Source organism: Triturus cristatus, chromosome 1_2, assembly GCF_964204655.1.
Source record: "Triturus cristatus chromosome 1_2, aTriCri1.1, whole genome shotgun sequence".
Lineage (NCBI taxonomy): Eukaryota > Metazoa > Chordata > Amphibia > Caudata > Salamandridae > Triturus > Triturus cristatus.
In genome coordinates this window covers 976,466,126-976,479,294 of record NC_140580.1, presented here as the reverse complement: position 1 = coordinate 976,479,294, position 13,169 = coordinate 976,466,126, and positions in this window count along the sequence as shown.

Sequence of the window (13,169 nt, the reverse complement as noted above, 5' to 3'; positions counted from 1 at the left end):
TAGCACGCAGTCCACCATAGTCTGGAGGTGGGTAACAACTGCCTGTGGGTTGCCTGCCTTCAGCAGCCAGCTGTCGAGGTAGAGGAAGACTGGCATTCCCGACCACAGCAGATGTGCTACAACAATCGCCATCACCTTCATGAACACCCTAGGGGCACTGGTGAGACCAAACTGGAGCACAGCAAACTGTAAATGCTCATAGCACACCGTGCACTGTAGGAAAAGCTGATTGGCCTGCAGGACCGGAATTTGAAAATTGAGGGGAGATTTACTAAGCTTTAGCGCTGTGTTAGTGTCAGAGAAGTGAAGCAAAATGATGCAAAATCTTTTTTAGTAATTTACTGTCCGGCGCTAAACCTGTTTAGCTCTGGAAATAACGTAAAAGTAATGCGAAGCAGCGCATTGCGCTGCTTCGAGTTACTTTGCGCCATGGGGGTGTACCAAGAGTGAAGCATGGGCGATCCCATGCAACCACCCAAGGTTTCTCACGCTATACCCAATTTACTAAAAACAGTAGATTAGCATGAGAAAACTGCGCCTTTTTAAACCAGGAGCAAGGAAGGAGAAATGCTGTAAATTCTCCTTCCTTTTCCGACTTTGCATGTGTGCTGCACAGTGCAGCACGCATAAAAAGTCGGAAACGCTTTCCCTTGTGACTAGAATAGTATTTTGTACAGGAAGGGTACCCTTCCTATACAAAACCTATACTAGTCACACACACCGCCTAGCGCTATGGTGTGTGTGTGGCGCAGGGCAGTTGTAATCAGCACCGGCAGAAGGGAAAGGGGAGGAAAGGGCCATATCTTTGAAGATATGGCACTATCCTGCTCCCTCCCTGTCGTGCAACGCAGCACAGCGGCGCGGGAGGATGCGTTGGGTTGGAGGGAGATTTGTTAAATCTCCCTCTAGGTGTCCTGCAAGTCCATTGCTACCATTCAGTGTCCAAAGTCTAACACAGACAGTACATGGGCAAGTATTTGCATCTTGAATTTCTCCTTGCTCTGGAACACAGTGAGAGGGTGCTGATCTAGGATAAGGCAAAGACCTTCTTTTGCATTAGAAAGGAGTGGTAATAGCAACCACGAGCTACTTCTGATGCTGACACCCTCTCAATGGCTCCTTTGACCAAAAGAGCCAGCGCTTCCTCACAGCATGGAGAGGTGGTTCTCCGTCAGCCGATCTGAAGACAGTGGAAGGGGCACCAGTGTTTCTAGGAGTGGAAAGGCATAACCCCGCTGGACAACTTGGATCAACCACTTGCCCAATGTTATGGCTTGCAGTTGGGGCAGGTGGTGCCTAATCCTGCCTCCAACAGGATGCTTGTGTTATTGTGAAAATGCTGCACAAGCAAATGATGGACGGAATGCTGAACAAATTAAAGATCCACCCCCAGTCAAAAGATCTGGGCTAAATCCATTATTCTTTTGCTCACCATACCACCCCAGTTTGGACCCAGCCATATGCAAATCAATCTTGAACTTGCTCCTCATGGGAACAATCCAGCCCGAACTGGCAAAACAGGTCCTCCCTTGTCTGGAAACAAGCATCCTGGGACTGGTTGCAGGGTATCACCCCTCATCAGCCAGGCTAACTTGAATCCAGTGGCAGAGTGAGCAAGGGACCCACATCTGGGCATACCCATCCCACTTAGGGGGAAAAATGCTGCGCAAACAAATGATGGACAGAATGCTGAACAAATCACATATTCAACCCCAGTCAAGAGATCTGGGTTAAATCCATCATTCTTTTTCTCACCGTGCCACACCAGTTTAGACCCAGGTATATGCAAATCAGCCTTGACCCTGCTCCTTATGGTCACAGTCCAGCGGAACTGCCAAGCCAGGCCCTCTTGTACCAGAGACAAGCATCCAGGGACCAGTTTTGGTGTATCACCCCTCATCATTGTGAGAGCACACTAAAGAGGTTTGGAGTCTCCGGCTTCCAGTGGGGAGGATCAAGCTGGGCAAATCTCGGACCTTGGTTCCCACAGAAGTTGCGGGAGTTATGTCAGTGGCCACAAAAACCTGGGAAGCCTGTTCGCCATGGTGGCTTTGCCACGGAAGGAGCAAAAGGAAGATTGCAGTTGGCATTGGGCCATGGCAAACCCCAAAAAACGTGTGGTGACCCTACTTTCCTTCAAGTGTTCAATGTGCTAAATCGGCTTGTTTGTCAAACAGGGGAGTGCTATTGAAGGGCATGGACATTAGGGATGCCTGGACACGTCCTTGAAAAGTCAGTTTATCTCAACCAGGCATGGCGTTGGAATGCCAACCAAAGAAGCATTGCCCTGCCCAGTGTCTGAAGTGTTTAGCCTGCGTCTGATGATGAACTTTATTGTGTCCCTGCCATCGGCGATAGCTTGGTTCAGGATGGCTCAGGCCTCCTCTGAAACCATAGGCAGCAATTAAGCAAGCAAGTAACACACAGTGTGGCTATATCAGACCAAGAGGCAATATACACAGCTCAGACACAGTGGATTCCTAGTTGGACGATGGGGTGTCACTAAGCAAAGACTGCTACAGAAGAGGGACCCATGTCGATACAGGGCGTCTGTCGCCTATTGCTTCCGGCCACACAACCCAGGGCATCACACTGGATTCAGGTACAGGTGGCGCGAGCATGCATGTTGCGAATACACCGCATCCCCGGTAACACCCCATTATACACCCTTTTATGCCCACTAGCCGGCCTACCCAAAAAGGACAGGCTGTACACCACTCGCACAATGCAAATCTGGACTGATCATAACATTCTGGAGGTTGGATCCCTGTTTGAAGAGGGGCAACTGTTATCGTTTGAGCGTCTCTCAAACGAGACCGGCCTTCCCCCGGGCAATTTTTATCTCATAGGCAACTAATTCTTAGCAGTCGCCGCAAATGGGATCTCACTGAAGGGGAACCAGAAACGCACCCAGTTCTACATGCAATTCTCCAAATGGGGCTAGGTCGACACTTAATTACTTGGCTCTAGTAAGCAGTCCGGGACCTCACTGCCACTACATTAGCCCCGTTGCAATTGAAATGGGAAGACGATATCGGTCGCCCACTTCATGACAAGGAGTGGGAACAGGCCTTGGAATCCCCGAAGAAGGTATCTAGAAACGCCCGCTTCAAAAACATACAATTCTCCATATTGCACCGCGCCTACCTGACTCCAGCAACGCTCGAGCGCTTCTACCCAAACACACAGTTGGTGTGCCAATCCTCGGACGCAATATTTATGCACATGTTCTGGTCGTGCCCCACACTGCGACCCTATTGGAAGACTCTACACAAGATATTACTGGAGATAACAGGAATCAAGGACATTGACACGTGGGAAGCCAGCAGGTTGGGGCTCTTCCGTGTGCGCAAAACCCTCAAAGTCCAAAAACGTTTTACCTCCCTAGCTCTCCTATTAGCAACAAGGGGGGTTGCGATGCGTTGGAGAACCCCAAACGGCCCCCCCTTGGCTGCCTGGGAGGGAGCAGTCAAGAAGTGGGGCTCGGCGGAGGACACAATTAGGAGGGAGGAGGTGCAGGGGACACGGAAAAGACACATTTCCATGGAATGAGCCACGCTCTTGCACCAGTTTCACCAACACAGGGCTAACACGCATCAATCAGTTTCGACCCTGAATATGCCTGAGGGCTTCAACTATGCTACACAACCCGGGCCCCTTCTTGCCGCAGGTGGCAGAGACCCCTAGCCACGCCAAGAATCAGGGGGTGACGATATCCCCGTAAAGTGGAGCGCCAAGACAGTGCCTAATATTCTGATTGAGCCACATTCCCAATGACTTACATGCTCCTGGCGGAGCTCCCGATCCCCCTAGGTTTACGAAAACATATAGTGAAATGCATCTCTTAATCCCTAGAGGATACAGCCGACACTCCGAGTTGCACGACTGAACCCCCAAGTTCTAACCCCTAGTTAGACACAAGTGCCCATAAGTTCTTTCCCCTTTAACAAGCTGGCTTTATATTACTGGACACACCAATCAGTGAGGCAAACACTCAAATTCATGAAGACACCCCACGACCCCAAAAGACATGTATAGTCCAATTGTATTTCCCTGTCTTTCTAACTTGTAATTCCAAGGTTTGCACCTGAACCAGCAAATCGCAATGTCTGATTGTAATGTCTTGAGTAACTATCATACTTGTATGCCTACTTATATGTGAAATAATAAAATGCCAATAAAATTGTTTACCCCCCAAAAACATCAGACCAAGAGGCAAGTGGTGTTCACTGACTACAACGAACGTTTAGTGAAAGAGAAAATCATCTTCCTGAAGGTATCCAGCCTCTTGAATTCCATATCCGAGGGAGAGGTATGGAATGTGATGGGACTCACTTTGGAGGTAGAGTGCTGCACAACCATGGATCCACAATCGTGGAGAAGTGTGGCTCACTGGTTAGAGTAGGCAGACCTGGAAGCAGAGGTCAGCCCGGGACCAGGGTTCAATTCCAGGCTTGGCTGGGTCTTGAGTCCATAAATTGTCCATGGACTCGATAATTCTCGCTCCAGTGCATACTCGATTCATGGGTTCACACTCTGCGACTCTGGGCAATAGCTTGCTTAATCTCCACAATGGCCCCTCGCGGCTGGGATGCCTGGCTTTCACCTTGTGGATGCCCTGCTGGGTTATCTCACAGGGGAATACCAGGACGGGTTCCCTAAGCAAGCGCTTAGAGACCGGTTGGTGATTTGCGCTATATAAATATCTGCACAACCAGGCTCTCATGAGCGGAGGCTGGCTGAGAAAGCCAGGTCTCCAGGAGCAGGGCAGTGGTGTCGTGCAATTGTCCTGTTCACAGAGGTGCCCTTGCAGGGCTTGGCCCAGGCTCAGAGCAGGACATCAGAGAGGGCTTTAATGAAGGGCAGTAGGGGTACCGTGTGGGATACCCCCAGCCAAAGCACCTCAGTCAAGACACTGATCCTTGACTTCCACAGAGGATACCCCCCTCGCCAAAGCCACACTAGAAGGCAAGTCCATGCCAGTGTCTGGTGAGGTGTCCAGGCCACTGATATCAGCCAGCTCCTTAATCCAGTTTTCATCATCCAATTAGGCCGAAGGGTCTTCATGAGGTAGACGTAAGGAACTCTATATCCACACCAGTCAAAATCTCCATGGCACCTGTCAAAGAAAGGAGACGGGGCGTGGCCAAGCCGCAAATGGAGTGAGACGTGTCTTGTTGAGTCTCCACTCCACTATGACCTGCTAAAACCTGCCCGCCAGTCTCTGAGCTTGACTGCAGGCATAGGACCTGGGACCCGACCCCTGGAACCTACCAGGGATCCACCGCCGCCTCGAAAGCCGATCGTGGGCCTCCCGACTTAATTTTGGCTTGAATAGGAGATCAACTGGAAGCGTGCCTGGCCCTGATGGGGAGCCTGTCCGCTGTGACCTGCGTGCCGCATCGTGGGTACTGCGGCCTGGGAAGCAGGCCCACTTGCTTGCGGTTCCTGCCATGCTCCGCTGCCAACATCGTGGGGTGGCTTTGGTGGGTGGTGCCTCCTGAGCCGACCTGGAGTTTTCCCCGGCGCATGGCTCTGGGCCCAGCCACTCTCCATCCTTCTCACTGATGACGCTCACACTGCCTGTGATCACCGGCCTACATTGTTTGAGGTGAGAGTGATAAGCTGCGGGGCTCGCGCAGCTGGGCCTTCTACCCCCACTTACCCATCCTGGTGGGTCTTTGATAGGCCCCTTCTGTTGATCAGAAGCCCGTCCTCCCTGACTGCATTGAGGGGCACACAGTGATTGGGGCGGTCTCTTCTCCGGACCGGGGTGCGGCTGGTCCTGGACCTTTCATTCACTGGCCCTCTAGGCCACAGGGCAGTAGCCCTAACTCTTAGGTTCTGTGACTGGGGGGACCGGCTGTGGGGATCGCACAGTGAGTCCTTACCCTCCTCTGCCTGCTCCGGACTCCCCTCTGCTGTGCCTCCCCTGGTGACGGTGGGCCTGGCCTTCCTGCTGCTGCAGGGACATCTGCTGTGGTCGGCACCGTGTTGGGCCCGCCTGCGTGGTTTGCCTGGAGGGCAGTGTGGGCCTGACTTGCCACTGTGAACCACGGTGCAGCTGATGTGTGCCGTCTCCCACAGTGTTGGCGGGCTCCTGTGGGTCTACCTGGCCTTGTGTGCGATGCTGCTGCACAGAGTGGGCCCGCAAGACGTGGTTGCGGCGCAGCCCCCTGAGCCTCAGATCTGGGGAGGCCCTGACGGCTGGAGGTGGGACACTGTAATTAGCTGTACCGCTAGATCCTGCGCTGGGTCCTCTTGATATCTCAGTATGCCTGGTCTCGTAAGTCATCAACAAGCCAAAGTGGATAGTTGGCCTGGGATTTTTACTGCATCAACTTAATGGATATGGCTAGGACTCCCTCTCTCAGTCACCCTGCAGTTGTCAACTCGCCTGCCGCTTCCTGACGCTGTCTACTAGGATCTGGTGAACACTCCGGTCCTCTGGCGTTTACTTCCTCTGGGTGGTTATGCCCCTTAAAGTGATCACCAGGATCTCGTTAAGTGTTCTTGGCCTTCGAGCCCGCCTGCTTTTTGTCTGTTTCCCCGCGGCGCTGCTTTCCCCTCATCAATAACCAGCGCTGGGCCCGCGGGTGTCGTCTGGGCTCTCTTTCTGGCCGCATAGATCATCAACTGCGTTGAACCTTTCCTGCCCAGCCCCTGCACTGCTGATGTCATACCCCTGGCTATGTCACGCTCCAAGCCTGGTAAAGATCCGGTCCCTACCCCGGCTAAGGACAATCCTGTGGCCTCCCTATTGATGAAATACAACCCTCTGCCGCTGCCTGCCTCTGTCCCCCAGGGAGCTATGGCTGCTGAGGAACTGTCATCGGCCCCGATCACACAGGCTTCCATGAGCTCATTCTTGCAGGAAATCAAGGCAGAAATTGGATCTCTCACAAACGAGTTGAAAACCTGCCTACGGGAGATCCGTCGAGACCTTACGGAGATCGGGGGCCATGTGGACGACCTTGAACTCACAAAAGACGTGCGAGCGGAAGATCACAGGAGACTCTGGCGCAGGATGACACAGCTCGAAGATCAGCATATCAATCTCCAACTGAAGCAGGAAGATCTGGAAAACAGAAGCTGATGTAATAACATTCGCATCAGGGGGTCCCTCACGGAGCGGAGGGGCAAGACATTATGTCCTTTACAGTGGACCTGCTGCAGACGATCAGGGCGGATGATGATGCCTTCCCTCTGGCTTTTGACAGAGCCCATCGAGCCCCTGGGCCCCAGGGGAGCCCAGACTTTACCCGGACATTTTCACACAAGTCTACTTTATGTGAAGAAGGAAGCCATTCTACAGAAGGTGCATGGAGTCACAGACTTAGAATACAACAGCTACCTAATTCAGGTCTTTCAAGACATCGCCCCAGTTACCCTTAGGAGGTGCAAAGACTTCAAACCAGTCACTGACATGTTGACCCATCCATGATGATCTTTTCCTGGGAGGGCAAGCGATATTTCTCCGCTTGCTGAGACGTGAAGCAGCTTCTCCAATCTCAACGGAAACCGGGGATGCGGACCCCTCCTCCCTATGGGTCCAGCGTTGGGGGCAACCTGGCCGGAGTGGTCCACCGACCCCTCCCTCCAAGCACAGATCTCGAGCTAAAGAACAGGATTCTTCCCAGGCGAAGCAAGACATCATCAAACATCTTCGTACCATGAGTGACCCTCATTCACCGGCCAGCTCCCCATCGGCTTCAGAGTCACCCAGACCTGGCAATGTCCCTGCCTCGCTTCTCCTGCACACGGGTTCTCGCCTCTGGAACCCTAGGAGGCATACGCATACACAACACCCCAGGACATATTGATTCACTGCGTTCTATTCACCTCGCATACTTTCACCTGCCTGGTGGCCTTTTCAGTCGCCGCGGCTCTACCTGACAACCCAGAAAATATTAAATTACCTCTTTAACTGTATGAAGGCGGACTGACACCGGAACCCTAGAGACTGGCCGCTGGATGCAGAGACCGGCCGCCAGCTGCTTATGACTACTGCGCCCCCCCCACAATTGCAGTGCCTTCTAGAAGAGTGACTTGTTCAGAATGGCTCTTGTCTCGACTTATGAGCTGTTCCAAGATGACTTTGAACTATACAGGCCCTGTTGGCCCCTTCGTCTTGGCATTACTGTTCCCCCCTCTTCCTACCACTTCCCTCACACTTATCCTGGAACAAGTGCATTTAGGGGGGCCTTCCACAATTCTCTTGACCCACTGGACACATTGGGGGCGCCTCACCCAGCCAGACATGTGTGGCATGTTCCTACAAGCCTGCCCCTAGCATCCATGCTCTGCTCGTTATACAGCCCCCTCAACTCTAGCCCTGATGACAGCATCTATTAAGCTTCTCTTGCTCAATTTAAGGGGGCTTAATTAGCCTAACAAGAGGTGACCGGTCTGGCACTACTTACTCCTACACGACCCAGACATTATATTCTTCCAAGAAACACACTTAACTTCCTCTGGCACACGCCTCATGACGTACGCCAAATACCCATGTCACTACTGGGCTTGCTCTTCTTCTAAATCTGCGGGGGTTGCAATACTAACAAAAGCCATGCTGGAGGGGTGGCTCCCCGAGTGGTCCGGGATGTTGAGGGTCGCTACCTAAAGGTCCAATCACATCTTGGCACCCAACCCCTGGCCCTTCTCAATATTTACGCACCCAATCAAGAGCAGGACACCTTCTTGAGGACTCTCCTGGGAGAAATGCTATGCGCCCCGGAAGGAGCGGTCATTCTCAGGGGTGATTTTAACCTGGTCTGGGATCAGGACCTGGATTGCAGCACACCCGCATACCAAGGCTCCAGGGCTATGTCAGCTGCCCTCAGGAGGGTTCTCACTGACCTGGTCCTCTTTGATGCCTGAAGATATCTATTCCCGGTAACCATTGATTATTCATTCTTCTCCTACGTCCACCTCTCATATTCACGGATTGATTATTGCTTTCTCTCCCTTTCCTTGATCCACTCCTTGGAATCAGCTGAGATATCTGACATTTCCATATCAAATCACGCCCATGTCGCTGTAATCTTTTATGTCCCAGGTAGACATCATGACAATCACTTCCGCCCCACGTTTTACGCAATCCGCTAGATTTAGCTGAAATCCGCCGGGAGAAAGAGGCCTTTTTCAATACGACACCACAGAACCGCCTGAACCCATTAGATAGGACCCCTTCAAGGTGACCATTCGGGGAATAATCTCCTCTATTACCATTGCCCTGTCCCGAGAAGCTCGCCTTGTTGAAACAAATCTGACCAAAGATATTAAGGCCCTAGAGCACAGAGACCATAGACTGCCCTCGGCTCAAAAACAAGAAGCGACTCGCTATGCTCTGGGGTCATCTGCGTCTCCACCATACCAATAAGGCGGAGTGCCCCCATTTGTCTCTTAAACAGAAATTATATGTTGGGGAAATAAAGTGGGTACCTGCTTGGCGCGCCGCCTGCGCGCTCAGGCATCAAAAGCCAATATCTCCAAAAAGAAGCGTGCTGACAGCTCCTGGGCCACGTCTGAACACGACAAAGGCCTGGCATTCTGTGATTTTTACAATGATCTTTATGCTGACCCCCCATGCGCCAGAGGAGATTGCGTCCTTCCTCAGTACTTGTCCTTGGGAACCCATTAGCTCTCAACACGCTCAACTCTTAGACGAACCAATCACTTTAGATGAACTAAAGAGGGCACTAAACCAGCTTCCAATGGGAAAACTCCCGGACCGCACGGCCTTACGGTCGCTTTTTATCTCATTTTTCTCCCCGAACTTCAATGCCACCTTTTGCGCCTTTTTAACAACTTCTCTGAAATCTCAGACCTCACCTCTACAATGTCGGAGGCAGAGGGTGTACTCATCCCAAAGCCCGGAAAGGACCCCTCGCGTTGCACATCATACCGCCCTATTGCTCTTCTAAACACGGACACGAAGATCTATACCAAGATCCGGGCAAATTGCCTTGAATCATATCTCCCTGGTATAATAGACCCAGACCAAGTCGGATTTATCCGTCATACCCAAGGGGGTGGAAAACATATACCGCAGAGCCCATCTGATTGAGAAGGTCCAATGCAGAAACATCCCGACCTGCCTGGTGTCCCTGGGCACAGAGAAAGCGTTAATTTGATTGGGTGGACTGGCGCTTTCTACGCGCAGTGTTATATAAAATAGGCTAGGCGTGGGCCTGTCCGTGATCTCTCAATTAATGGCTCCTTATGTTTTCCCGAGCATGCAGAATCTGTATCAATCGCCAGCTCACAACCCCATCTCCGAGCACAGGGGTACCAGGCAAGGCTGTCTGCTCTCTCCCCTCCTCTTTGCTTTGGTAGAAGAACCCCTGGCCATTGCAATACGCCAATCGCCAGACATATCTGGTATTCCCTCTGGAGGCTACGAGCACAAGGCATCTCTCTTTGCTGATGACCTTCTTCTCTCATTAACGACCCCTGACTCTTCCGTATTGGCACTTGCCTCACTTCTCCACTCTTTTGAAAGAGCCTCGGGTTTCAAAATAAATATAACCAATTAATATAGCCAAAACCCATGCCCTATATCTTACCCTTTCAACCCCAGAGGTGCATTGACTACAAACCCTGGTTCCTTTACAATGGGCTGATCACTCGATACGATATTTGGGCCTCTCACTGACCCCCTCACTGTCGTCCTGGACCCAGGCCTACGTGCCGTCCTACAAACGCGACATACGTGAAGACATTCGCTGGTGGAAGAAACTCCCTCTCTCATTGTTGGGTCGCCTCAATGCCATCAAAATGTCCCTTCGTCCAAACGAACTCTACTTATTTCAAACTCTCCCCACCCCAATACCACAGGTAGATATCCAGGCCATCCAACATGACCTAAATGCCTTGATATGGGACAATGGTCGCCCGGGCTTCTCAAAAAAATTACTTATGCTTCCCCAAGACCACGGAGGCCTGGCCTGCCCCAATCTTCTAGAATATTACTGGTCATGTCACCTCCGCAACATATCAGAGTGGGTTGTTCGTAAAAGTAAAAAACACTGGTTCCACATGGATCATGCGGTCTCCTGCAGGCCCCTGTTGGACCTTGCCTGGCTCCCCAGAAAGCACGCCCCCACAGTCCGTAAATAGCAACCCCTACAAAAACAGTACTTGACACCTGGGACAAACACAGTTTCTAGAGGCCTTACATCATTCCCATCTCCGAATACCCCTATAGGACGCAATCCCATTTTACCACCGGCCTTGCAACCTCGTGCCTTCCTCTCATGGTCAGTGGGCGAATGTCACATAATTCAGGACCTCTTTGAGGGAAACACTTTCAAAACTTTTGAGAAATGCAAAAAAACACCTTTCATATTGCAGAATCCTCGAGGTTACAGTACTATCAACTGCGTAACTGGCTGCTCACCCCCATTTATATTCAGGGAGCAACTAGATTGCCTATCCCCTTTGAAGCACTGGTACAGGCCTTTGAGGGATCTTGGGGCTTAATTTCCCACAGATACAAGGTATTACAACACTCATACCAGATTCAACCCCACACATACCAGAAACAGTGGAGGACAGACGCTGGAGTGGAGGTGACACCAGAAAGCTGGGAACTGCTTTGGCGCAATGTTCCAAAAATGTACAGAGGCATTCCCCAGTGCCGATCAGCCTACAGATTAATGACGTGATGGTACTATAAACCTGCCGCCTCCAGAAGATATGCCCAAACATTTCCCCGATCTGTTGGAGTTGCCAAACTGCAGTAGGTGATTTTATCCCTATCGGGTGGACCTGCCTCAGCCTGGTGATGTTCTGGAAAGTGGTCCTCAGTCACAATAAGGACACAGTGGGCTTCCCCATACCCAGCTCTTCCATGGTGACCCTACTAGGCATTAGATCTTCTCATCTTGTTGCCATGACCCACTGTGACTGGCACATCATAGCGCAGATGCTAGGGGCGGCAGGACAATCTATAGCCCTTTACTGGAAATAACCCTCTCCCCTACCCATCTCGACAGGGTTTCTGCACCTCTGTCATGTTATGGCTCTGGAACTATTAACTGCACGTCTTAATCACACGGACACTAAAATCTCCCACACCTGGCAGCTACTTATCCAACACTTTTCCCATCAGGAGTACTATCGCTATGCCCCCCTCAGCTGTGGGACCTGCAGCTGTTTGATGACTCTCTCTTGCCGTATACTAGGGAAGCCAACCCACCCGACTCCCCGGCAAACGGTCCTGATGGGAACCCTCATTCTCCCTAAACCTTACTCCTTTGACTGCACTCTAGTCTATCTCCTTCCTCCCCTCATCCCCTATCCCCTGTTCTTGTTGCCCACCCTGGTTACTTGGTTAACCCAAATGTTTTTCTAGTTGGTCATCATCAACGAACTTCCTTTACTTGCTGAAATGTTATGCTCGCTCTACTGATGAATTACTGAACGTCCTATCCAAACACGCCTTATGTTTGACGATACCTGAGTCCTCCTTATGTTATAGCTATTGTATGTTGCTTGCCCCTTGCTTAGAGGTACCTGTTGATTTGCTACTCTTACTCATAGTCCAACTCTTTTGCTATTGTAGTACCCTCATAATGTCCTGATAAGGTCTATCTAGCTCAAGGATATTCAGAGAGGTGTGGCGCAGACCCACGCTACGCAGCGGGAGAGTGGGAGTGAGGCCTTGACTTGTGGCATCATTCCCATGTCTCGTCCAATAACTAGGACCGGAGAAGCAAAGTCAAAGAGTGGCTGGACTTCTTGGACTTCTTCTGTTTGTGGGACTTACCCGACAATGACTTTGCTATGACAATGACTGCGGGGAACGACTCCTAGGCTGGTCTGGGACCTTTCATTCGAAGGAGGCCTGAAGCAGTGGGGAGTCTTTTGATGTCAGGCCTCCAGTAGCTTCCTCTCTCAAATCGCCTTCGGATTAATGGTGTAGCAATTGAGACAGTTCCTGGAGTCGTGGTCAGGCTCCAGGCATAACAGGTAAACCAGATGGGATTCCAACACAGTCATTTGCCTGTGACATGCCCCCCAGGTTTTAAAACGCAGCGGACAGACAGAGCAGCTGACTCCAGAGCTCGGGGTTCACAGTTCAATCCCCGCCGCCAGTGGCAGCTCAGCATCATATGTCTCTGGGCAATAGCTCACTTAATCTCCCCGGCTTCCCCCATCGCCTT